This window comes from Meles meles, chromosome 6 (assembly GCF_922984935.1).
Source record: "Meles meles chromosome 6, mMelMel3.1 paternal haplotype, whole genome shotgun sequence".
NCBI classification, from domain to species: domain Eukaryota; kingdom Metazoa; phylum Chordata; class Mammalia; order Carnivora; family Mustelidae; genus Meles; species Meles meles.
Window position 1 is genome coordinate 11,851,458 of NC_060071.1, and position 27,356 is coordinate 11,878,813.

Below are 27,356 nucleotides of genomic sequence, written 5' to 3' on the forward strand. Positions count from 1 at the left end.
AAGTGGAATTTGATTGTGTGGCTGATGGGTATTTCGCCAACCTGTTGGGTAATTTTAACGTAGCACATCTTCAATCAGCTGTTATTTGAGCATCTACAATTGTGCCGTGATAAACAAATGAAAGTCGAAGTCAAGGTCTCTACCTCCAGTAAAGCCACACAGAGTCTACTTAGGGAAATAGGATCCCTAAACCCACATAGACAAATATTAACGCATGATAAGAGCCCCCTGAATACTGAATAGCATAGCCATTAACTCATAGAAATTCCAAGGGGGAAGCAATCACTTTGTTTTCTGGATTTTTCTTTCTTTCTTTCTTTCTTTCTTTCTTTCTTTCTTTCTTTCTTTCTTTCTTTTTTTTTTTATTCCGGGGGAAGAGGGAGAGGACAGTTGGCATGAACTGATTCTGCAGGATGGGTACCTAGTAGGAAATATGTGCAGCATGTATTGAAGGCTGTAGGGAGGGTTGTGCAAAGGTGGGGGGGCGCCAGGTGCCAGAGAAGATCCTATCTCCGTCCTGCTGAGTAGCAGCTGTATTAAGCTAGCAAAACACCAATCCGAGACCTGAAAGTGGCCTTAGTGCAGAGAGTTATAAGCAGATGAGACGTTTTAGGGAGCCCGTCAAGACGAGCTTCATTAAGCCCAACCAGAAAGATGACTGAGAAAGAAATGGTTGAAGCAGGTAGAAGAAAGCAAGGAGCGGCAGTGTCGGAGAGAACCGGGTTCCAAGAGCTCCACGAGGTGAGTGGCCGCTGTGAAGTGCAGGACAAAGGTCACGGAGAGAACCGTAGGAGGCGGATGGTCATATTTTTAGGGAAGGGATTTCCTGTTGGCATAGCTTCACAAGGACTGCACCAGTCTGACGCTGAGCATGACCTTGACTCGGCAAACTTTTCTTCTGTTTCTCCGGCTAAGGCAGCAGAAGGGATGATTACTATGTACGTGTCACATTCAGCCATAACTGAGAACAGAAGTAGGCCAGAATGGCACAGGTCCGGGGGAAGGGCCAGAAGGGACTGTTTTGGTCCCTGTTTTGGTCTGAGCAAGGTGGGTCTCTCACCAGGTCTCTGAGATCTGGTGGTAATGGATGTTTTAGACCCATCAGACAGGTTCTAGAAGTGGGCATGTGCCCAACAATTGGCGCTGGTGTCCCTCACCTCTGGCTTTCCTTGTTTCTGCTCCGGGGGCCTCTGTGGGTGCACAAGCTAGTGGTTTACTTGGACCTCTACCTTGTCCTCTGTTCTTTTCACCTTGCCTACACATTTGCTCCTTTCTCGACTTGGCTCTCATGGTGTGGAAGTTCCTAAGATGACCCTAAGGCCAAGAGCTTTGAGCCAACAGGTAAAATGCAATCTAATACAATCTAATTCATCCTAGTAGTATGTTCCATATAATAAAAACTGGAATATCCTTGGAAGGATACTTAGGAAACTAGTTACATGAACTGCTTTCCTAAGGGGTCCTGGGTAGATGGGAACAGAGATGGGGGAACTTTTCACATTCTACCCTTTTGGACTCTGAACTTTGAATGCTCAGCGTCAGACTGGTACAGTCCTTGTGAAGCTAGGCCAACAGGAAATCCCTTCCCTAAAAATATGACCATCCGCCTCCTACGGTTCTCTCCTTGACCTTTGTCCTGCACTTCACAGGTGTTAACTACTTAAAAAACTAAAAATTTAAAAAAAAAAATGGAAGGGTTGCCTGGGTGGCTCAGTGGGTTAAAGCCTCTGCCTTCAGCTCAGGTCATGATCTCAGGGTCCTGGGATTGAGCCCCGCTTTGGACTCTCTGCTCAGCAGGGAGCCTGCTTCCTCCTCCTCTCTTCTCTCTCTCTCTCTCTCTGCCTGCCTCTCTGTCTACTTGTGATCTCTGTTTGTCAAATAAATAAATAAAATATTTTAAAAAAATAAATAAAAGACTAGACTAGACTAGAACATGTGTGCTGAAAAAATAAAGGAATGAAATAGAAACAAATGTTTAAAGAGTACAATCTTCATAGGACATTCCATCAAAAAATAAGCAAACAAGCAAACCCTTCCGTCATTTTTAAAGGAATAGCCTTCTTCAGGTAGAGTTGACACACGTAATCTGTACCTGTTTAGGTTGCATAATTTGATGAGTTTTGACATGCATTTCCACCTGTGAAACCATCAGCATAATAAAGATAATGAATATATTCACTACCTTTGAAACTTTACTCATGTCCTTCGAAATCCCTCCTCCCTTCTCTCCCCACCTTGTCTCCCATCCTCAGGTCACCAAAGCACCAGTCTGCTTTCTACTGGTTTGAATTTTCTCAATATTTATATAAATGGAATTATATAGTATGTTCTTTTTAGCCAGGCTTCTTTCACTCAAGCAAAGTCATTTTTAAAATAGGATTTTATTTTTAAGTAAATAAAATACACCCAATGTGGGGCTTGAACTCACAACCCCAAGATCAAGAGTCACATGCTCTACCGACTGAGGCAGCCAGGTGCCCCAGGTGACATTATTTTTGAGATTCATCCACGTTGCATGTATCAGTAGTTCATTCATTAAAAGTTGTTGAGTAGGGACGCCTGAGTGGCTCAGTCAGTAAAGTGTCTGCCTTCAGCTCAGGTCATGATCCCAGGGTCCTAGGATGGAGTCATACATTCAGCTCCTTGCTCAGTAGGGAGCCTGCTTCTCCCTCTGTCTGCTGCTCTCCTTGCTTGTACATGATCTCTCTCTCTCTCTCTCTCTGACAAATAAATACAATCTTTTTAAAAACCCCCAAACAAAAGTTGTTGAGTAGTATTTCATTTCATAGATATGCCCTTTGAATAAATACCTAGGAGTAGGGTCATATACTAAGTATATTAAGACTTAAACAGAAACTCTTTTGAAGTGGCTATACCATTTTGCATTTTCACCAACAAAATCTGAATGAGTGTTCCAGTTGCTCCATATCGTTACTGCCTGGCAGGGACTTTTTTTTTTTTTTTTTTTAAGATTTTTATTTATTTATTTGACAGAAAGAGATCACAAGTAGGCAGAGAGGCAAGCAGAGAGAGAGAGGGAAGCAGACTCCCTGCTGAGCAGAGAGCCTGGTGCGGGGCTCAATCCCAGGACCCTGAGATCATGACCTGAGCTGAAAGCAGAGGCTTTAACCCACTGAGCCACCCAGGCGCCCCTGGCAGGGACTTTTTCTTTCTCAACTTTCTATTATGTGTATAGTGGTATCTTGTTTTGCTTTTAATTTGGATTTCCGTAATCACTAAGGATACTGAGGATGTTTTCATGTGTTTATTGGCCATCTGTATATCCTCCTCGATGAACTGTCTCTTCAAATATTTCGCCTGATTAAAAAAATTCTGTTGTTGGGGCACCTGGGGGGCTCAGTCAGTTAGGTGCCTGCTTTTGGCTCAGGTAGTAACTACCAGGAGAGAGTCCTATACATAGCCTGAGTCCTTTATTTCTCATGACGTTTTCTCCTCCTTGGTCCCCTGGCCCATTCCTGGGACTTCTCACCTAACATTCTACAGCCATCTGATTTGGGCTGATGGATGAGGTGGTGGCAGAAGACACTGGACAGAAAGTCACGTTGGGCAAAATTAGGGGTTTTGACACTCGCCATAATTCCTAGCTCACCCATCTCACAAGGCTGGCCTTCCCCAAACACTATCTATTTCTTTCTTTTTTTTTTTTTAAAGATTTTATTTATTTATTTGACAGACAGAGATCACAAGCAGGCAGAGAGGCAGACAGAGAGAGAGGAGGAAGCAGGCTCCCTGCCAAGCAGAGAGCCCGATGCGGGGCTCGATCCCAGGATCCTGGGATCATGACCTGAGCTGAAGGCAGAGGCTTTAACCCACTGAGCCACCCAGGCGCCCCAACACTATCTATTTCAATATAAAACAAGTACCTTTGCAGGGTGCCTGGGTGGCTCAGTGGGTTAAGCCTCTGCCTTCGGCTCAGGTCATGATCCCAGGGTCCTGGGATCAGCCTCCCATCGGGCTCTCTGCTCAGCAGGGAACCTGCTTCCACCTCTGTCTCTGCCTGCCTCTCTGCCTGCTTGTGATCTGTCTGTCAAATAAATAAATAAAATAAAAAAAAATAAAACAGTACCTTTGCAGCCTGGCGGGTACTCCTTCATAGTTTTGAAAACTCATTCCTGAGTTTTGAGTTCATTAGAATTAATTGTTCTCTTGTTTTCATTTATAGTTGAAAAAAAAAAATCACCTACAGAGGTCTCCCTGACTAGTCATCATTTAGTTTTGAAAAACTGAGTTGCAAGCACACACCTAGATATAATGTTGCCGGAGTCAGATAAAAGCACCTAGAAGACAAAGGGAATGGTCCCTAGGTTATAGTCTGAATTCAGCTTCTCTGGGAATTAACAAATGTCTCCTAGGCAAAGTCATGAGTGAATCCTGGGGAAAAGAGGGTGCTGCCTAGTCAGGGCACTGGAAGGGCAATAATAATAGGAGGCTGGTGTTAGATGTGTGGCAGTTATGTGGGGGGAGGGGAGGGTGCCGCTCTGTTTTTATCTGCTTCTAGGATCCGCACAGCCCTGCGGTAGATCAGAGCTGATCAGTTCTGTGGGAGACAACATGAGTCCTCGGCTGATCTAGGGTGGCCAGGCTTATGGGGGAGAGAAAATCTTTTATCAATACATGTTCCAAGATAGGTCATGGACAGACTAGGATCTGGGTCAGTTCCACCTGTGTATCTGGTCCTCAAGTAAAAAGGAAGGATCGATGGATGGCAGCACCTGGAAACCATCTTCAGCATGTCTGTCTCTTGGGTTACACTGTCCCAGTTCTGACTGGTGGCCATCTGGAACATGGAATCTCTCTGCACCATCCATCTAGGGACCGTTTGCTTGCTTCCTGCAAGGGATCTCCTCTGTCCTCTGTCCTGTGACTTCCTCTTTTTTGGTTTAGTGTCTTGTGGAATCCATTCTCTAGCAGCTCCTAGGAAAAGCACACGTGGGAGGTAACATTTTTCGAGATTTTGCGTGACAAATGTCGTTCATTCTATCCTCTTATTACTAAATGGCTTGGCGAGGTATAGAATTTTAAGTTGGAAATCATTTTCCCATAGCATTTTGAAGATGTTACTTTACTGTCTTCTTGATTCTAGCCATGCTCTTGAGAACCCCAAAACTGTTGATTTCCAGTCCTTTGTACATGACTTTTCTTTTCTCTTGAGGCTTGTACGATCTTTTTCTTCGTTCCCTGTGTTTTGCAATTTCACAGTGATGAGCCTTGGTGTGTGTGTGTGTGTGTGTGTGTGTGTGTGTGTGTAAGCACATATGTGTTGTAGAGAGAGCATGTGTGCACGTGGAGGGGGGGTGCCGAGGGAGAGGAAGAGAGAGACTCTCAAGCAGGCTCCATGCCCAGCATGGAGCTTGATGTAGAGCTTGATCTCATGGCCCTGAGATCATAACCTGAGCCGAAATCAAGAGTTAGATGCTCCTCCTACTGAGCCTTCTGGGCGCCCTTTGGTGTTTATATTGATCTGTTGGTCTTCTTTCTTTCTTTGTTAAAGATTTTATTTATTTGACAGAGAGAGATCACAAGTAGGCAGAGAGGCAGGCAGAGAGAGAGGGGGAAGCAGGCTCCCCGTTGAGCAGAGAGCCCAATGCGGGACTTGATTCCAGGACTCTGAGACCATGGCCTTAGCCGAAGGCAGAGGCTTAACCCACTGAGCCACCCAGGCACCCTGTCCTTTCATTTTCTCTCCTATTGCCCATCTCTGTCTTTTTGTTTTACTTTCTGTGAATTTTCTCCAATTTAATCATTCTTTCTACGGAGTTTTCTATTTCTGACATAACGTTTTCGATTTCCAAGAATTCTTTTTGGTTCTTTGAAATATTTCTTTATATGGCATCTTTTTCTTTTTTCATGGATGCAACATCATCTCTTCTGCTTTTGAAAATCCTGATGATAATTTTCTAAATTTATTTTTTGGTGTCTTTTCCCTGCATGGTCTGTTTTCCCTTCAAGTTACTTTCCCCCCCACCCCCCCTGCTGGTTTTAGTCCTTATCTTTCATGTGAGAAGCTTTGTTTAGCTGCTGGGCATTAGCTGTTTGCTCATGATTAAGAGTACAGTCTAAAAGGCCATTTAGAAGTTCTGAGTGTGGGTTCAGACCTTGTTGTGTATCTTACCCAAGGTGTCCCCCAAAGCGGGACTTTGGGACTTACATGGAGGTTGTGCATTCGTTAAGCAATCCAAAAAAGCAGGAATGAGGGATAGTGGGAGGGTAAAAAGAGAGAAAGTCAAACTAAGTGTTAAATGTGTTATCCCGCTGGCCATTGCTGTAGTGACTAGAGCTCCATTCCATGGGATATTCTGAGTCTTATGGAATTAGACTGTTCCCTCAGGGGATGAAAGGGGGAAATATTTATCTTCAACGGTAGCTCCACAGACATTATCTTCCCTGAATTTCTGGGTTGCACTTGCCTGAATGCGGATGCTGAGAGCTTCTGCAGACCCACATGGATATCAAAGAAGCTTTGGGACAGAAAGCTAAGATTCAGGGCTGAGGTGAGACTTTGCTTGCTGTATTAGTGTTGTTTTTTTTAAATTAACATATAACATATTATATATATATTTTTTTACTGACAGACAGTAGGCAGAGAGGCAGGCAGAGAGAGAAGGGGAAGCAGGCTCCCCACTGAGCAGAGAGCCCTTTTTTTAAATTAAACATTTATTAAATGTTTAAGAACATTTAAAAAAAATTTTTATTAACATATCATGTATTATTTGCCCCAGGGATACAGGTCTGTGAATCACCAGGTTTACACACTTCACAGCACTCACTATAGCACATACCCTCCCCCATGTCCATCCCCCCCCCCCCAACCCTCAGTTTGTTTTGTGAGGTTAAGAGTCTCTTATGGTTTGTCTAGACTTTGCTTGCTGTATTAGTTAAGGCTCTCTAGAACAACAGAAACATTAGGAGACAGAGATAGATATGAGGAATTGGCTCATGTGATGATGCTGAGAAGTCCCAAGATTTCCCACCTGCAAACCGGAGATGCGAAGAGCCAATGGTATAGTTCCAATCCAAGTCCACATGCCTGGGACCCAAGAGAGCCAACGCCCCGGCTCAAAAACAATAAGGCAGGGGCTTCTGGGTGGCTCAGTGGGTTAAGCGGCTGCCTTTGGCTCGGGTCATGATCTCAAGGTCCTGAGATCAAGCCCCGTATCGGGCTCTCTGCTCCGCTGGGAGCCTGCTTCCCCTCTCTCTCTCTGCCTGCCTCTCTGCCTACTTGTGATCTCTCACTCTCTCTCTCTGTCTCTCTGTTTTTAAAAAAAAAAAACAAACAATAAGGCAGAGAGAAAGAGAGAGCGCGTGTGAGCAAATTTCTTCTTCTTTCACCTTTCTGTTCTATTTAGGCTCTCAACAGTTTGGGCAAGGCCCCATATTAGAGAGGGCAATCAGTTTTACTCAGTCTATCAATTCAAATGCTAATCTCATCTGAAATAGCCTCACAGACTCACCTAGAAATAGAGATTACTATCTGGACATTTTGCAGCTGGGGCAAGTTGACACATGCACTTGACTCTTGTACTCGCTCTGGGAAGCCATATGGAACTTGATGGGATGGTGGCTGCAACTGTGGGCAGAGCAAGAGGTGAGACCAAGGGGGTTACAAGTGGTGTACGCAGGGTGTTTGGCACTCTGACCCTGAGCTTTACTGAAGGGTGACTTGGTTGGATCTGCAGGGAGATTCCCCAGTGTCAGACTCCATGGGTCTTTCCTCATAGACTGATAGAGTCTTTGAGAAGGGTTTTCCTGTCTCTTATCTAGAAGATGAAGGTCACATTGCCAGCATTCTGAGAGCCACATGGTGCAAAATAGTTGGCGTCTCTGCCTTTGGTGTATATCCGGCCTCTGGATGCCCCCATTTCTGCGGTGGTTCTTATCCCCCGAGTGTGCCTGGCATCTTCTAGACCAGAGACTCTCCCTGGAGGATAAACCTCCAGTCTTCTGCTGGGATCAGGGATGGGATGTGGGATCCAACTGCTTTTCAAATTGCTTTCCTTCAGTTCTTACCTTCGCCTTCTCCTCTCCCCTCAGGCCCAGTGATCCCTGGTTCTGCGAGTTTCTGAGTCTTTTAAGGTATTTCCAGTGTAAGCCAGTTGCCGCTCGGCTTTCTCGGATCTGCTAAATCAGTTACCACTCTTCCGTCTATTTTCCAGCTTCTGAAGTTGGGTTGTTCTTTTCTCTTCTCCTGTTCTCCTTTCCTTATGAGTTTAGGACTTAAAAAAGAAGAAAGAAAGAGGGGAATAAACGAAAGAAGAATGAACGAACGAACTTAAAAAAAAAAAATCTGTGCAGAGCAGTTTTGGGCTGGAGCAAAATTAGTTGCATGCAGACCATCTGCCATCTTAGCCTGAAACTCACATGCCGTTATACACATAGCTGCCTCCTTTGTGTGCTTCCTGCTTCCAATTTAAACATCAAAGAGGCCTTTCTTGACCACTCATCTGAAATTAGGCCCCCTCTATAGCACTTATCATTACCTGGTATTTTCATATTTATGGACTTCTGCCCCATTAGAATGTAAGCTCCCTGAGACCAGGGACCCCGGCATTCCCAGCTTGTAAAACAGTACCTCCAACATGGAAGGGGCTCATTGTTGAGCACATTATTTGAACCGTGTTTGGAAATGATATTTTGAGCATCAAATGAACATCAATCCTGTGCGTGAAGTACCCTGGGAAACAGAAAGACTGCCACACGGGAAGAGGGAGTGGGGTGTGTACAGAAGTAAGACAGAGTCTGCATGTAAATCATGCAGAATATAAGCAGCAAGCAAAACTGGAGAGTGGGAGCAGAACTCCAGGAATCTGGAAAGGTCTGTATTTGAAAACTGTGTCTCTGACCTGAGTCTAGGACATCCCGGGTTTCTGCTGAGTCTCCATCATGAGCTGGGCAGATCGTCTGAGACCAAGGGGGACACAGACGATGGGAAACCGAGACAAGCTGACCTCACTGGCGTCTCTTCCTTTTTAATTGCCGCATGAAGACAGGAGGGCACGGGCGCAGGGTGAGCAGCCCTGTAGTGTGGGAGGCCAGGTTACACTGGGATTGAAAGCGGCTGCCCATTTTATGTACCAACAATCCTTATCCTCAACCAGGGACATTTTAGGTGCTGTTCACATTCCTGGAGGTACTATTGTGTGAACTTTATTTCAATTAAAAAAAAAAGGTGTTAATTGTAACAAATGCAGATGTCACAATTAAAAAGTTAAAAAAAGGGCACCTGGGTGGCTCAGTCGGTTAAGCATCTGCCTTTGGCTCAGGTCATGATCCTGGGGTCCTGGGATTGAGTCCCACGTAGGGCTCAGGGGGGAGTCAGGTTCTCCTTCTCCCTCTGCCTGCCCCTTCCCCCTGCTTGTGCTTTCTCTCTCTCAAAAATAAAGAAAATCTTAAGAAAAAAGTTAAAAACAGTTACCTTCCTAATAGTGTTTTAAAAGATTTTATTTATTTATTTATTTATTTATTTGACAGACAGAGATCACACGTAGGCAGAGAGGCAGGCAGATAGAAAGAGGTGGGAGCAGGTTCCCCGCTGAGCAGAGAGCCTGATGAGATGTGGGGCTTGATCCCAGGACCCTGGGATCATGACCTGAGTCGAAAGCAGAGGCTTTAACCCACTGAGCCACCGAGGTGCCCCCTAATAGTGTTTTTAGCTCAGTAGATTATTTGAATTTTGTTCTTTTCTTTCTTTCTTTCAGAAAGGTAACATTCACATGGCTCAAATTTCAAAAGTCACCAATGGGTTGGATGGGAAAAGTGACGTTCTGCCCCATTCTCTACCTGTGAGGTCTTCTTGGAGGTGACTAGGGTAAACAGATCTTTGTATCCTTACAGAAACATTCTCTGCCCATCCATGTTTTCATTTGGTCACAATTATATAGGACAAGAACTACTCAGAGCACACACAGAGGTTTTTCCTTTAAGCGACCCAAGACTAAGGGCTCCTTATTTTCCCCTATATAGAAACAGCAGTAATAGGAGCGAGTGTGACTGGGGGAGGGAGGGAGGGATCTCCTCTCTGTTCATTGGCAGATCACTTTGCACGAAAAGGAACAGTGCAGGGGATAAGATGGGGTCCTTCAGGTGTCAGGTGCTTTTCATTTAGGAAAGAGCTAGTCTAGCTTTAACGAGGGATGGCCAAAGACTTGGAAAAGTTATAGCAAAAGAAATCATTGTTGATGTGTGGCAGGGAATAAAGTTTCACCGTGGCAGATGAGGGCTTTCTCTGAAGAGGATGTTGTGTGGGATGGAAGCTCGGGAGAAGAAAGATGTTTTATGTAAGCGGCCCAAGGTGTATCTTCATAAAAGGAAGTCACCGCACAGCTGAGCTGTGGGGGTCCACAATCAAAGATGGAACAAAACGAGAGCTAGATCATTCCCAGGTGGCAGGTCAGGAGATTGACAGTGGCAAGGTGGGGCCCACATCTGGGAATTCAGATAGAATGGATCTGACATTTCCCAATTGGTGGGAAGCCCCATTCTGAAGGTGGAACATTGCAATGAAGTAGGGGATGGGGCAGCTGGCAAGTCAGACAGCTTGGCATGACAGAAGATGTACTGAACCTATCTAGCTAGGGGGCAGTCCTCAAAAAGAAACTGGGAGAGGCAGAAGGGAATGGACTAGAGCCAGAGCATCTGGGCTCAATCCTGGTTCTGGTGTGTCTTAGCAGTGTGAGCCTGGGCAAGTTCAACTCCTTGAGCCTCAATTTCCTAATAAAAATAATACAGAGGAATAATAATAGTCTCTCACAGGGATGCTAAGTTAACCTACAATAATGGCTTCAAACAATGCCTGACGCATAGCTAACTCAATGCTTTTCAGCTATTAATTTTTTTTAAATTAAGATTATTTATTTATTTGTTTGAGAGACAGAGTGAGAGTGAGAGTGCCAGAGCAGGGTTGAAGGGCAGAAGGAGAAGGAGAGGCAGACTCCCCACTGAGCAGGGAGCCTGACTGACCCGGAGGAGCCTCATCTGGGGGAGCTCAACCTGGGGCTCGATCCCCAGACCCTGGGATCATGGCCTGAGCTGCAGGCAGATGCTTAAACAGCTGAGCCACCCAGGTGCCCGCAGCCATTACTATTTTTAGTAAAGGCCTGTTCAGGCCTGCTTTGCTGGCCCAGAGTACTTGGAGAAGAATATGGAAAAGCAGAATCATAGATGGATTTCAGGTAGTGGTCAGAAGGGAAAAGGGGAGGGAACCATAGCACAGCAATAGCAAACCAAGAAGCATGAAGACAAGGGATTCAGGGTGGGACTATTTCAGAGAAAAAAGTCTTGCTGCGGGTCTACAGTGCTCAAAGCCAGACTGTTATAAGGGCATGTCTCTTGGAGATTCAATGCAGAAAATTTAATTTCAGTTAAAGAAGCACTCTTTCTCTGTGCCCACTTAGAGCTCAACTTATATTGCTAAGACTAGTGGCCAGGTTACATAGAAGGAACCCAGTATCTCTAAGTCAGTAGACTTAGGTTCCTTGGCTCTGCCTTACGACCTCACGCCATACTGAGCTGTTAATAGCTGTGCCGTTTTTAAAAGAAGGGCCACAACTTGTTCCTAGGCCTGATGAGTATTTAATATACTCTGAGTCTTACCTAGGGGAAGGGTCTCAAGAGAATTGAAGAGTTGCCCCCAAGAACCAGCCTCTCAAAGAAATCTGTTAAAACCAAGAGCCTCGGGTGTTCCTTTCCTTTTCCCGAGGTCCCTTGCCAAAAGAAGCAAGATTTCCAAAATGCTGGCAGTGGGAGAGAGCTACGTTTTCTTCTCTCATCCATTTCGGGAAAGTCTAGGTTTTCAGTTATTCCTATTGATTGTCTAGATTGCTTCCAGATTTAAGTTGGAAAACCTAGTGAAAAATAAAACAAACAAACAAACGTGAGTTTCTTAAAGAAAATGAAGTTTGTTTTGCCGGATTCTCTGGGAGAGGGCTGGACAGGTAGACTGTGGTTAAAATGACCTCTTTAAACAAACATTGCCCAAAAGGCTGGTATGGGGCCCAACCAGGATTATGAAACACCGATTCACTAAATTCTAAGGACAATGGACATATGAATAGGCTGTCTTACGTAAATGGGCAACAGGAAGCTTACCACCCCTCAAACAAATGGCAACTCAATTTGGATACTGGGCTAGGCGATGCGCTTTGTGGCAAAACCACTGGTCCAGACTTTGTGACTCTTAGGGAGGACCGGCTGGTTAGAAGAAAAATCTTGAATCCTACAGTCGGGGAAATACGGCTTGTTTGCTCGTCAACCTGTCAGTCATTTTCTTTTTTCTAAAAAAGGAGGACAAAAATCTGAGCTCAGAAACACTGAATTCCTAGCTCTTTCCATAAGTGAGGCCCTTATTTCTAGGTCTCTGCACTAATGATTCTAACCTGGCCTATCTGGCGCCAGGAACCACCCTCCCGCCCCTCACCAGCCAGCCTGGAGGGGTCCGCACTGCGGGGCGCGAAGCAACAGCCCACCTCCAAACCCAAAGGTTCCATCACCAGCCAATCCCCGGCTGGTGCCCCACAAGAAAACCAGAAACACCTAAGCGCAGTGAATGGCACTTAAGTCAGCCCGTCCGCACGGCGGCAGCCGAAGGGGCGGGATCAGAGTCAGCCAATAGGATTGAAGTAGTTGTTGTTAGGAGGGAGGAAGACGCCTGCGAGCGTGCGTGAGGCCGCTCCCGGGAAGGGGAGGCAGGAAGCTCTCGGAGCCAATGGCCGAGGCGGGCGGGCGGCGGTGCGCTTGCGCGCTGGGACGTGGGGCTGCGGGCGGGAGGCGGGGAGGGTGGGGGAGGGGAGCGGGCAAGAGCGCGGCGGAGGCTGCTGCTGCCGCCGCCGCAGCCGCCGCCGCAGCGAAGAGGCCATGTTGTGTGGTGTGTGGGGCGGGGGGAGGAGGAGGAGGGAGTAAAGCCGAGAGAGGAGACGGGAGAGAGACACCACACACACACGGCACAAGATGGCCGGAGAGGCAGCAGCACCCCGAGCTGTCAGGCGTTCCGCCGCCGCCGCGGGGCCCGCCGGCCGGCGGGAAGCTGCGCCCGGGCGGCTCGTAGGCCCGCGGGAGCGAATCGGTCGCGGCTGGGGCGAGGCGGGCCGCGCGCGGGTGTCGGAGCCCGAGGCAGAGGCTCCCGGGGCGGCCGGGCCCACGACGCCGAAAGCGACGCTGCGGCAGCGGCCGCGGAGGCTCCCCGGGGCCCCGGCGGCTCGACCCGACGCGGGCGGGAGGCTCGGGCGGTCGGCCTGGCGCGGAACGCGGGTGCAGCCGGCCAGGAGGTGCCGACAGCCGCGCTCGGACCCGGTGAGTGGCTCCCCGGCTCCTTTTATTGTCCTTTGTCCTTGGGAGGAAAAGCAAAATGTCCTTGAGCGCGCGAGCAGGAGGGGGTGGCGGGCCGGGCTTCACCGGCCGGCTCTCCCCGGGCAGCCCCGCCGGCGTCGCCTGCTGGCTCTCCCGGCGGAAAGCGCCGGGCGCCGCGGGGCCGGGGCCGGGGCCCGGGGGCGCGCGGGGCCCCGCAGCAGACCCCACGGGGGGCGGCCTCGCTGCCCGCAGCGGTCCGGCGGGGAGAGGGGCGGCGGCGGGTGACCGCAGGCGGGAGCCCGAAGGGGACCGCGCGAGGAGAGCCCCTTTCTGTCCGGGTGAGTTATTTTGATATTTAGGGTAAGGAAAAAAATATTCCTTTCAGATTCTCCAACGGGGGAGCTTTTTAACCTCTTTCCGGCGAGGTGGGAGCTCATCTTCGTGGTCGAATTTAAAAGAACAATGGAAGCCTGACTACGTTTTAAACAAAAATAAAACTTGCTTTTTTTTTTTTTTCTTTTGGGTGTTGGCTTTTAACTCTTTCAAAGCCGATTTTGAAAACGGCTGCAGTGTTACAGATGAGAAGGTACTTGCTGCTGATTAAAACCTCTGTGACGTTAAGGTTGTCTTTTAAAAAAAAATGCAAGTTGGGGAAGTGCCGCTGGTATTTCAGAAATTACGGAGATAAGTTTACTATACCGTCTAGGCTGTTTCATGGAAATAGGTTTTAATTTCGATGCTAGACGATGACGTTTGATTAAGATAGTTTATTTTACCGACTAATTACGCCAGGATTAGTTGACATTCTCATGTTTGAATAAGGCTTAAATAGACTGTTTGCTACTTTTTAAAAGGTCATAAGGAGCCGTTATCTGTAACTTAACCACACCTGAATGTTAGAACGTACTTGGATCAGTTCCTGGACTTCTAAAAGTTGAAGTTCATCATTTTAGTATTTTTAACAATAATGTATGTTAGCACAAGCCATGGTTGGCAAAACTTTTACAAAGGAATATTCTGACGCCAAATCTCTTTGTGAAGTTACTTTCTCGTAGTGTAAATATTAAAGTAGGACTGTTCTCGGTAATGGGAGATGAAGAGGAGCCATATTTGTTGCATTTGTTGCATGCATAAAAATCTAGATATGCTTAAAACGGAGCAGTATTTTAGTAATAAATATTGCTTTCTCGAAAATTTGCAGAGCCCTGTATAGTTGCGAGTTTAAAAAATTGAGAGGGGATGTAAGTTTTATGGTTTGAAGAACAAACGACAGATGCACAAACCTTTGTGTATTTTAGAATATATTTGTCTTCATTCTGCGGTAGCTCTTGTGTTGTAAAGGTGCAGATCTACGTAAAAATAGTGTTGGGCAGATTTACGTAGTACCTAGAAAATCAAAGTTACTGGTGTAATCCATTGTATTTCTGATGGTATTTTTGTCAGTGAAATTGTTTTATGTTCCGAATAGCATTCATACAGTGCTACATGTTACATCAGTTGCGCATATCTTGATTTTACAGAATCTTTATCAATTTTGGTTTTTCAAAACAACATTTTTGAAATTTGCGAACATTGAAAGTAGTTTTAAATGTCTATTCTGAATCTGTTTTTTTCAGGCCCTTTTTTGAATACTGAAATACAAAATAATTGCTAGCAATTTTAACCTCAGAAGATCTTTTTACGGGAGAAATGGGGGAAGGGAGAGACTGAAAATGTTCAAGACCCTGGTTTGAAATTGAATAAAGGTCATAGATACTACATGTTTTAGACTTGCTTAAAAAACAAAGCTAATATCACACTTGGTGAGATCAAGTAACTTGTGGTTTAAAAATTTTAAAGTAACCAGTAGCCATTTTAACTTCACTAATTTCTCCTGGAGGAGTTAATATTTAATTGCTCATAATTGTAAAAGGTATTTCTAGATGGCAATGGGAATTTTAAGATGATTTCAGTGTTTAAAAAAGGTAACTTTTCCTTTGTTTGGGTGTATTAACCTGGCATCAAAAGAAAAATAAAAAAACAAGGTTATAATCCTAAATCTGTCTTGAGGATGTGAATTTTCTGGAGTTTATTTAATCTCAGTGCCTTAATATCTAGTGTTTGTCCATGCCACTAAAAGATGAGGAAAACAAAGATTGATATATCATTAAGATAAGAAATTAACTGCAACCTTAAATGTAAAGGTAGTGTGTGGATGAGCCGTTCCTAAATTTGTCCATAGATCATGTATTTGGAATATTTTCTCATTGTTTCATCACACTGAAACTTTGGCCAAGAACTGTTCAAAAAATCAAAACATTGATACCATCTTTTTTTTTTTTTAAGGTAACTTACAAGATTAAAATTAAATTTGGTTGATGATGGTTCTGAACAAATACAGCTCTTTTATTTGAGGTAAGACTGGGTAAATTTTTATTACTTTCACACAAAAATAAGCCTGTTTGGTTTTTATTTTGCTCTTTGATTTTCTAGGAAGTGGTGATTATGAGTATGAGTAAACTAAATATCTGGAATAATTTTAAAAAGCCTTTAAACCTTACCATTGAATGAAGAGTATGTGTGCTTAGCCATTGTAACTTAATGTGCCTTTTGAATAGTTTAAAATACTGAAGGTCTCTTAAGCCTTTGTTTAATTTTGGGAGCAAGAAAGACTGATTTTCTTTTTAATTCTCTAGTGTACTGTACAAACTCATTTTTTAAGTATTTAAAGAAATGAATTTATTGGAAAATTTGAACTAGTTACTATTCATAGTAGTAGATTTTAGGGAAGAACGGTTTAAAAATCAAGCTTTGTGAGCATAGCTTTCAATTTTTGTTTTCAGTTATATAATAAAAGTTTTAAAACACTATTTGCTGTTTGTTTTTCCATCAATAAATTGTTTAGAATATTGGTGTGTTTCCCTCCCTCCCCCAAAGGTATGCCATTTTGAAGACTGAGAACCGTGGAGTTTTATCCTTGAGTATAAAGGAAATATTCGCAGAAGTCTCTATTTTATACAGCAAGTAAGTAAACGTTTTATTCAGCATCTTAAATAGCCACCAACATTTGAGTAGGAAAATACCACTAAAGTTTGTCAATTAAACATAAAATGTAGACTCTTTAAAAAGGAGATGAGGAAAAAAGCCCATCAAATTCCTTTACCTTATATCAAAGCACTTTCGTTATTTTATTAAAAGTTGATATACGTAACTCATATCAGAGAGTAAGACAGTACTTTTTAGTAATATGCTGCTTCAGGATTATGGTTAAGTCAGCAGTTGAGTTATCACAATCATATGTTTTTATAATCTGAAATTCTTTAGCCATTTTTTTGATGATACAGATCATGTTTTTGAAATGCCCTAGAATTTTGTATTTGCTGATCTCCAATTCTTAAAAGAACTGTATCTTAAAAAGTGAAGATACTTTTCATATTTTAGTTCTTATATTAGATTTAATACATTCATTTTACCTGTTTTTACAGTTTTCTTTTCAAATAGGTAGTAAAATGAGTTATCTTACAGGAAATTAGAATAATGCATCTGAAGAGATCTGTAATCTAACCTTGGTAAAATTGTTTCTAAAGCGTAAAAGGGAGAAATAATTTTCATTCAACATGTATGGGATACTTCGACACTTAAAACTAGATATGTGAATGAAAAAAATTTGTCTGCTGATAGTTTTTAAGAAATGTTTCTTATGAGTTAACACTGAACATGGAAATTGCTGCTAAGCTGATGCAGAGGAAATATGTATATATAGTAAGAGATATCTTGGAAAATTTTAAGAGTAGCCAAATAAGTAATACGAAGGGAAGTTTATCTTTGTCCTTGAAATGTGGAAAGTCTCTTATCTCTTGTTGTTGGCTTACTGTATTTATTGAAGTAGGTGATAAAGGTAGTACTTTATTCTATTTGTTGTAGCTTAATTTTTCCTTTTCAGTCATTTTGCAGTTTCATCAAATTTGTGTTTAGTGTGCAAAAGAAAACAATGTTAAGACTTTAGTGTTTTTAAAGATCTAACATCATACAGGAAAAAAATGAAACATTTTTCATCTTAACCTTTAACATAAATGCCAAGGTTATGGTTTCTTGTATAGAAGTGATAGGATATTAGATTATTATACAAATGTGGTTGGGCACTGTTAGAAAAATTGAGAATTGGGCCTCTTACACACAAATGTATGTGAAGTATAATGTGATTTTAAGTTTAAATCAGCAATAAATTTATAATGGGCTACCGAAGAAGGTACAGTTTGCCCCATTAAAATAAAAAATGAATGGATGAACATTAGATGTGTTAAATGATGATTTGATTTTTTTTTTTACTTCAGTATCAATAAATATGAACAAAATCTAAATGATACAGTAACTTCTAAACTGGTCCCCAATCTGATGGAGTACAGCTTCCCTTTTATCACCAATAAGATAAAGGGTTATTGCAAATCACATTTTAAAAAGGTCTTACATCTACATCAACCTTCATGATGTTGCTTAATATTCAGTGTTTTGGTATTTGCTGCTTGGGCCAAGCTTGTAAAAATGGGCAATACATTTTTGATAGACGAAAGTAATGGACATGTGAGGGCAAATATAAATGTAGATACTATTTTAAATTCCCAAATTTCTTAAAAAAGTAACTTACTAGTTTACTACTGTATTTTGCTTCAGAACTGAAGTGATACTTAAGTATTTTTATTTTGGCATTTGAACGAACTTTTGAATCATAAAAATCACCTATCGAATTGGTGACTAGGTTTCATTGCATTGTTATCATGGTACTATTAAAAAGTACCTGAAATTCCACAGAAATGAAAGCAGCCATGTGTGCCCATAGTTAATTACAAGGTTTTCATGAACTATGGTATGACACTTAGAGGCTGCGTTATATGATATAGGTAACTTTGAATATAAATTTTCTTTCAAGTTGAATTGTGTTATTTGTAGTTTTTTGATTATTTAAAAATTTAATCTGGACAACCAATTAATTTACTTTCCCTCCTGAGATTTTTTTGTTGAGAGGCTTAAGGGGAAAAAGATAATAAGAGGACATCTCCATCTTCGTTAATGAGGTGTGTGTGATAGAGTGGAAAATACAGCTGTGATTCAGCAATCAGGAGGTGAACTTGTAAATGTAGATTAGCCCTGTAATCTCGACATTCTCTGTAGACATTAGTCTCCTAATCTACAGAAAGTGTTTGGAGTGTTTCTAATCTCTTGAGAAGACACTTTAGCCCTTAATTGTGTGGTTAAAAATAACAAGTAAGGAGTATCTTAACTCCTTTATGCAAATTGGAGAATAGTTTTTGTAATTTTTGCTGTAGAAATTATGTATGCTGTTTCTGTGAAGAAGCGGGTTGGGTAACATGAGACCCAGGTGATACAGTATACCCAACTTTTTTGATGGTATGCATTCCAAAATACTAATATAAATGCAGGTGTTAGAAGGTTGATTTTTAAAAAAGTAGTTAAGATGTGAAATTGTATTTAAACAAGTGGGGTTTAGAATACTGCAGTAAAAAATTATTGGATTTTCCCCCTAATGATTAAATATACTTAAAATTTAGTGTGTTTAATGTAACATTTGCATCTGGCTATCACAGTTATAAATGAGGATTTATTATTTATGTGCTTGACATAATCGACTTCTTTTAAGAAATTTTTATGCTTCAAAGATACGTATCTTCAATTTACCAGCTACTTTCCCATTCTTAGGTTGAGTGGCTCAATACAAACTTAGAATTTTCAAATTGGCTGTTATTTCTGAATGTAATTAACCTTTACAATTGAAATTCAAGGATGTTCTGAAGTTATAAATAAAAACTATATGACTTGTTTTCATAACATTCAGGTGGCATGTTCTCTACAACCAGATGAAGTTTTGATTTGTACATTGTACAGGCTAGATCTGTGTTTTAGAAAATAATCCTTTGCTTTTTGAAATTAAGCTATTTATTTGATAATGAATATTTCCCAAACAAGCAATTTATACCCAAATGTGTACTACATAATAATCATAATCATTTTAATTTAGATGATGAATATAGTTTGCTTAACTTTAATGGTTTCTGAGTTGACTTATGAATGTTAATGACTTTATTGCTACCTTATTTATGTGGAAGGTTTTATTTCAGAGTGCTCTCAGATTTTATTAATTTAAATGTAAAAATTGTTTTAAGGACTTTAACAGGTTAAAAGTTGATGTAATCTATACTTTAAGAAAAGCACAAGTGGGCTAATAAAGATAAGAGTCTTTGCCTTTTAATATAAAAAGGTCAGAAGTCAAAATATACATTACACCTATAATATATTAAATGAAAATCTGTAATATTGCAAACTCTTAAAGATAGGTAGGAATATAAGCACAATTACCAACTTTTGTAGTCTGCTTAAGCAAAATTTGGCTCCTTCCCACCCTTTTCAAAGGAAGGCAGAGTCCTACTTTCTCAGTTTTGGGGAAGGAGATGTTACGGTAGATTACATTGGTGTCAGTAATTTTTGAAGCGGTGCAGAGTGAGATCCAAGTCCTCTTTTGTTTTTGGTAGAGTGAGGCACGTACTCTTACTCATAGGTGTAGCTTTTTAATCACATTGTCAGACCAGTGTGAAGGATTTCCCTCAGACATTCCTTTTGCCAATGGAAGTCAATTCCACCTTTCTCTTAGGAGTTAAATTAGTTTAGTTCATTTGGTTGATTTAGTACTTGTTTTTGTTAACAAGCTGTATATTCTGTTAAGGTCAGATTAAATTTGGAAGCTTAAACGTAAATAATGCTGTTTCTTGTAAATTGCTTCATTTGTTAACTTGGTAGTATATTTTAGCATCGTAATTCTTAGAGGTAATTTTGAAGCAGATCTTTGCTATATTTCTTGATTATGATTAGTCAAAATGACTGAAGGGATTTGGATTTGGTAGTAGAATCAGGAACTTGCCTTATAATTTGAAAATTTGAAATCTTAGTCATGGAATAGCGTTTGAGTAGGTAACTTAAATCCTAAACTATCCTGCTTTCTAAAAAGCCTTAAACTACTACACTTTTTTTTTTTTTTTAAGATTTTAATTATTAGAGAGAGAACTAGCACAGGCAGGGGGAAAGGGAGAGGGAGAAGCAGAGTTCCTGCTGAGCAGGGAGTGTGACGCAGGCCTTATCTCAAGACACCCCCCCCCCAATATGACCTGAATGGAAGGCACATGCTTAAACGACTAAGCCACCTAGTCACCCCAGATTATTTCCCTTCAGTATTGAACTTAGAGGTTTTTGATAGCTCTACATGTTATGGTTATTATAATTATACTTAAGAGCAGAGTGACTGAAAAAATACATACCTTTATTCAGAGGGCATTTGAAACAAACCTCATTTTCCATGTATAGTTTATGGGGCATTTTTGTCGAACTAGTGAATAGCATGGATATGAGACTTTTGTTACCAGTTACGTATTTTTAAGAAGTGTTAGTGTTGCTTGAGTAGGTCTCTACAGTTGGTAATAAAAGTAGTTTGAAATTTTGTCTAAGATTTCCTTTCTATTTATCTTAAAATAGTTAAAGTACATGATGATGTGAAATAATATGATGGCTATTCATGAGTGAGAAACATCATGGCAAGTGGGTAATGGAAATTTCCTTTTAGAAGTCTTGAAAGTGGGGCATACCTGGGTGGCTCAGTTAGTTAAGTGGCTGCCTTCAGCTCAGGTCATGATCCTGGGGTCCTGGGATTGAGCCCCATGTGGGGTTCCCTGCTTATCGGGGAGCCTGCTTCTCCCTTTCCTCCCCGCTTATACTAGCTCTCTCACCATCTCTTAAACCAGTGAATAAAATAAAAACGACAACAAGCCAACTCTTGAAAGTGGATTAGATGAACAACCAGAAATTTTAGATAATCCTATACTGTTAAGTGATTGTTGGAGGGGCGCCTGGGTGGCTCAGTTGGTTAAGTGGCTGCCTTCAGATCAGGTTGTTATCCCATGGTCCTGGGATCCAGCCCCACATCAGACTCTCTGCTCAGTGGGGAGCCTGCTTCTCCCTCTGCAGCTCTGCCTTGCTTGTGTGCGCTCTCTCTGTCAAATAAATAAAATCGTAAAAAAAGAAAAAAAGTGATGTTGGGCTCTGTTAAACAGCTAGTCCTATACCCTGATGGTCCATTAAATTAGAAAGACAAATTTTATCTACTCTGTTGGAGTTCTTGGTGAATGAGACTTAGGCATGGTTTTTACAGTAACTTACTCTACAGGTGAGCCTCCTATATAGTCAGATTTAAAATCCTTGGGGTTAGAACTTACCTTCTGCTTGGACTATTTTGTTTGTAAATACATGTATGTCTTGGTCTTCTGGTCGATGATTCTTGTTTTGAAATTCTGGAATAAATCGTGGCATTTTAGTAGTCTATTTTTATCTACTTTGCATAAAATTATATTCTTTTTGTTTCCTGCAGAAATGTGATTCCAGAGACTGAATTCTCTAAAGGGCCTGTACAACGTAGTAGATGTTGGTGGAAGCATTTAGTAAGTTTTATTTAATTTTCATGTTTAATCTGTTTTTAAATTAAAAGTGACTTTGGAAATTTGAATAATTGAGTCAGAGTTCTAGAAACATAAAGAGATTTAGTGAAGCTCAAAGCAGTACAAAAATAAAAAATGTGGTTAGATGTGTGTGAAGCTGATTAAAGTTTTGCTTGTTTATTCCAACCTGTCATTTTCTTTCTTTAAACTCTGACAGAATGCAAAGTAACCCACATATGAACATACTTCCAACATTCACCCTAGAATTAGGGGGTGGTAAAGTCGTCCCCCCATGTTTGTAAATAAAGTTTTATTGGAACACAGCTAGGCTCTTTCATTTACACATTGTTCGTGTTTCCTTTCCCACTGTAGCTGCAGAGTTGAGAGGAGTTGTAGCTAATGGTCACAAACCCTGAAGTAATTACTACCTTGTTCTGTAAAGAAAGCTTACCTGTCCTTGTCCTAGATCCATCTCTTGTGTCAGCTTAATCCTTCCTATGTAGAACTCAAACCCTTGGGTTTTCCTTTGGTGATAGAAAATACTTTTAATGGATTTCAATGTAACATTTTAAGATATAAAGTAATTCTGAACTTAAAAAAAGGCACAACAAAAAGTTCTTTTCACAGTGAGATTATACTTTGATTTTAGAAGACTTGGTTACTACTACTGTGTAACATTCTAACGCCCAACATGAGAAAAAGTGAGAAGAGAGTGTAGAAATGAATTTGGATGACTCCTCCAAAGGATTTATTTATTATTGACAGGACTTTATAGGCATGATTATTACATCCTCTTTCATAAATATTTTTGAATCACATTTGGGGATGTAGATTTTAGAAGATAATTTTGTTCCTAATTAGTACTTAACTTCCATTGTATAATGGCTACTAGGTCCCGCAGAAGGTGAAGTTTTGGGTTTTTTTGTTAAGTTTTTATGGGGATAGTGAGGCCAGAGTTGAAAACTTCCTGATGTACAATTATTGATCTCATGTCTCATATTTTAAAGAGGTTAATTACCTGGCACATAGTGGATGCTCAATAACTACGTTATTTATGGTATATCATTTCTGTTAAACATTATTTGTCAACTATTGGTTTAGGTCTAATTGGAAAACAAAAGTTAAATTCATTATTAAGATAGAAATTTTAATGTTTTAATTATTTTTAATGTGTCTGAAAATGAAAACCTTGACTCAGTAAAGAGTAAAAGGGACAAGGAACTACAGCTTTCAGTCTCTTAACATGTACATGTCAGATTTTAAACTAATAATAGGGACAATGGGAAGGATTTGATTTGATTGTAAAACTTTAGATGATTCTTTCTCTTAGTTACCATAATTGATCTTACTGTCTTGGTGATCAACATTTGGCTGGTCTTTTTAAAACAATTTTGTGGTTAGTTTTTATGCCCACCGTATTTAGCACCCAGACTTATATTGTAATTCTATTGAGGATTCAGGCTACTTTTTGTAATAGGACAACCTGTGTGAGTTCAGTATTAAATATTTTCAAGTTTAAAGACCAGCACAAAGAAGACTGTTGTCAAGTCAAGCACCAAGAATCTGAATTACATGATGGGAAGGATCAGTTTCTGCTTACCATTCTTTTACATGCTTTTTGTCCCTTTGGTTTTGCAATAATTATTTGAGTTTCAAAGTGACATACATTAACGTTAGTTTATTGGTGGCATTATTAGAGCCATCTACTTTTAAAATTAAGAATCACTAATCACTTCTTTTTCCTTGTGCCCCTCCCTATCCCCCACATTTTTTGGTGGTATTAAAAATGGGAGTTGCTGGGAAGTAGAGGTAAGGAGATGGCTTATGCTTATTTTAGCAGAGCCCCTTGTAAGCCCAGTTCAGTAATGAATCTCATTTCAGCTTACGCCACTTGCTTGCATTTCAGCTGGCTGACTTTATTTTACAATATCTTTGATTTTGGAACAAATGTACTGAATTAGAATTTAAAGAGAAGACTGTGTCCAATTTTATATTCTTAAATTTCTGGATGTACAGTATTTAGGGATTTTAAGAGATAGCCGTTAGTACCTTCTTATCACAGAAACCTTTATTTTTGCTTTTGGGAATTTTCTTAGAACAATTTTCCTTAAAAAGAAGATCTCAACTGTGAACAGCAGGGTGGAAGAATTCTACCTGTTCATAGAATAAGCTTGAAGCCTGTATGTAAAATACACAGATCATCTAGATCTGTTTGATGGTGGAATTCTAGATCAAACCATCATCATTTCAGTATGTCTGCAGTAATTCACAAGTTACTGGAGAGATGTATAGTAAGGCTTTTTTTTTTTTTTTAAGATTTTATTTATTTATTTGACAGAGATCACAAGTAGGCAGAGAGACAGGCAGAGAGGAGGAAGCAGGCTCCCTGCTGAGCAGAGAGCCCAATGCGGGGCTCGATCCCAGGACCCTGGGATCATGACCTGAGCCGAAAGCAGAGGCTTTAACTCACTGAGCCACTCAGGTGCCCCTTAGTAAGGCTTTGATATTTGAACCATACTCAGTTTTCTGTGCCATTGTTACTTTAATGCATGATTAAATTCTCTTTAAAGCAGAAAGTGTCTTTAAATAATTGACCCCATTTATCCAGTGGATTTTTCAGAGGTCTTCTTGTTACTGGAATATAAATTATTTTGATTAGTAAGTTTAGTTTTTAGATCTCCATGTACTTTGGTTATTGTTATATGGGAATAGTAGCTGAATAACATTTATTGAGGTCTTTCTATATGCCAGGTAATGTAAAGCTGTAAATGTACTAATTTAATTCTCACTACTGCCACATGAGGTAGGTACTACTATTTCTGTTTTACAGATGAAGAACTGTGGATTTTGTTACTAAGAAAAGATGCAGGCTCACAGAATTCATGCCTACTTTCTTTTTTATTTTGTAACATAAATTTGGTTATTTGCAAATTTAGTCTTTTCAAGAATTTGGAATTCCATGAAAGTAAATGGCTTACTCACAAATCCCTCATTGATTTTTTTTTAAGGTATTTTGATGCTTGACTGAGCACTTTTGCATATTAATAAAATTCTCACTTTTTGCTTTTCATTGGCTTTATAGGAGTACAAGACCGATTATGACTTTTTAATGTCACAAGAGTTGTTTGCTCTTGTAGCATTTGTCTTTTTTTAGTCGTCTTAAACATGTAACGTGATAGAATATCAATATGCTAGTATTTTCTCACCTCTTGTCACACAAACTGTTGCATTTTATTGAACAATTTTAGAATGATTTTAATGTCATTAGGTTTTCTTTTGAAATTTTTTTAAAATAATGATTTTAAAAGGAAATTTCAGTGTCCTGGATAAATTTTAGCTCTTGTCCTGTGGCAAAAGAATATAAAGCATTGGGTTTATCATTTAATGTACTAAACTGAATACATTTCGCTTATAGCCATTGAAATAATTAAAACTTGTTATCAGTACATTAGTGTCATTGTTGATCCATAATCGTGTTTATATCTCCAACTTTATTTAGAGCTTGATCTTGCAATGTAATAATAGAAATTGGGGAGAAATTATAATAAACAGTGCAAGGAAAATGATGGTACTTTTATTTTTAATACTTCTGTATAGTAATCTATGTCCTTTTTAGGGAATGAGTAGTTCAAATGGAAGATACTTCATTGATACGAAGAATGGATGAGTTGTGTAGTTCTTACTTTTGGTGGAGAGAAACCAGTAAAGTATGTTAAGGAGAAACATCTTGCATTTCATGTTTATTACTGATGTGCCACTCAATTTTAGTTGTTTTTTTAATATGAGTGGTAGTTATCAAGTAGTTTACTACTTGTTAGTAGTTATCAGGTAGTTTGTTATCAAGTCGTTTACTTAAGTAGATACTTATTTTGTGTATGTAGACAACAGATCCTAATTATAGTTTAGGAGATAAGATTTAAGTACCTGAAGAGCAAAAATGCCTTATGTTTAATAATCTAGTCACCCAGACTTTATGTATACAAATTTAGTTTGAGAACTGCAGAATTGGTGAAGACCAGAGTTAAAACTTATCTTTGCAATTACATTTGCTCATGATGGATCAGATCATTTTTTTAATAGAATATCCTGGCTTCCCACTTAGTCCCTTTAGGTCAAATTATTTAAGTAATGGATTTGTTTCTCTATGAGGAACATTTGATAACCTTGGCAACAGAAGTATTTTACTTGCACTTAATTTGAAATCTGATAGCAATTTATGGCAAATACCAAATAGGCCACATAGATATTTTACATTTTTATCATTTTTTTTTTCTCTAGTTGGCTACATATTTTTCCTGTATTCTAAAATAAGTTGCTGAAGATGGTGGCATCTCTTTTGGCCATTTGTGTTACCTAAACAGAATTAATTAACATCTGTTGAACTGGAAAACTATGCGGCTATCCACTGCTTTGGGTTTTTGTTTTTTCCCCTTAATCTCAAAATTCTTTTCCATAATTAGTTTTATTTTATTTTATTTTTTTAAAGATTTTATTTATTTATTTGACAGAGAGAGATACAAGTAGGCAGAGAGGCAGGCAGAGAGAGTGAGAGGGAAGCAGGCTCCCTGCCGAGCAGAGAGCCGGATGCGGGACTCCATCCCAGGACCCTGAGATCATGACCTGAGCCGAAGGCAGCGGCTTAAACCACTGAGCCACCCAGGCGCCCTCCATAATTAGTTTTATTTGAAGAAGTTTGGAAAGTTTTCTGCATTGAGATTTAGAATACATAGTGTTGCTATAATTCAGCTTTCCAGGATTTTGAATTTGAATTTTTGTTTTTACTTCTCAATGTTGACAGTGTAATAACATTAAGTATGTAAAATTTGACTATTCAGTGCCACTTTTTTATAGTTACATATGTATCTGTGACAGTACAAGAACTTTGTTACTCGCTTGCAGTCTTGCCATGATTCTCTCCTTGAGAAGTGTGTGTAGTACCTAGAAACTTCAATACAGTTTCATAGTTTAAAGCTGTTACAAAATTAAAACTTTGTGTATGGTAAGAGTATCTTCAAGGTGGGTGGATGTTCTCTGTTTGAAGGAATAAGATTATCGGTATTCCAACAGCATTTTTTTCTTTTAATTTTTTCATCAAGCACCCAGTCAGCTTGAAGAGTCTCAAATGGACCCTACCACTGAGAAAACAAGATGGCAGTCCACTATGGGGATTTGAGGAAAATGGATTAATACAAGAGTGCTGTGATAATACACAACCAAGACAGGGTTCTTTTAACATGGATTTCATGAAATGAATGAAGACATAGGTTTCTTACCCAGCACAAATGGACAGTGGATTTGACTTTCTAAAGACTTTTTGTATCCCTAAAACAAGTACATTTTTGACATTTGGAGAAGAAAGATGGCACAGTAACACAGATGTTAGTTTGTATGCCTGGAAATTTTTGCAGTTGGATTTGTATTAGTATGATCTTGTGGAATGTTAACTTTAATAAAATTTCTAACACTTTAAAATTTCTCAGTTTGGGCTTTTTTTTTTTTTTTTTCAAGCCGAAGTTTCATTAAATGTTCAATTACTGCCTTAACACTTTGACCTTTACAGTTCCCCAGCAGTAGGTATAC

General features: G+C 40.3%; 1 long non-coding RNA gene across 1 annotated transcript; it reads left to right on the forward strand.

The window, feature by feature from the left end:
* The first annotated feature begins 13,374 nt into the window (after positions 1-13,374).
* LOC123943935 lies at positions 13,375-27,248 on the forward strand. Its single transcript, XR_006818705.1, has 5 exons — positions 13,375-13,640; positions 15,628-15,696; positions 16,219-16,305; positions 21,710-21,779; positions 26,873-27,248. It is a non-coding gene; the product is annotated as an uncharacterized LOC123943935 (long non-coding RNA).
* The last annotated feature ends 108 nt before the right edge of the window (positions 27,249-27,356 follow it).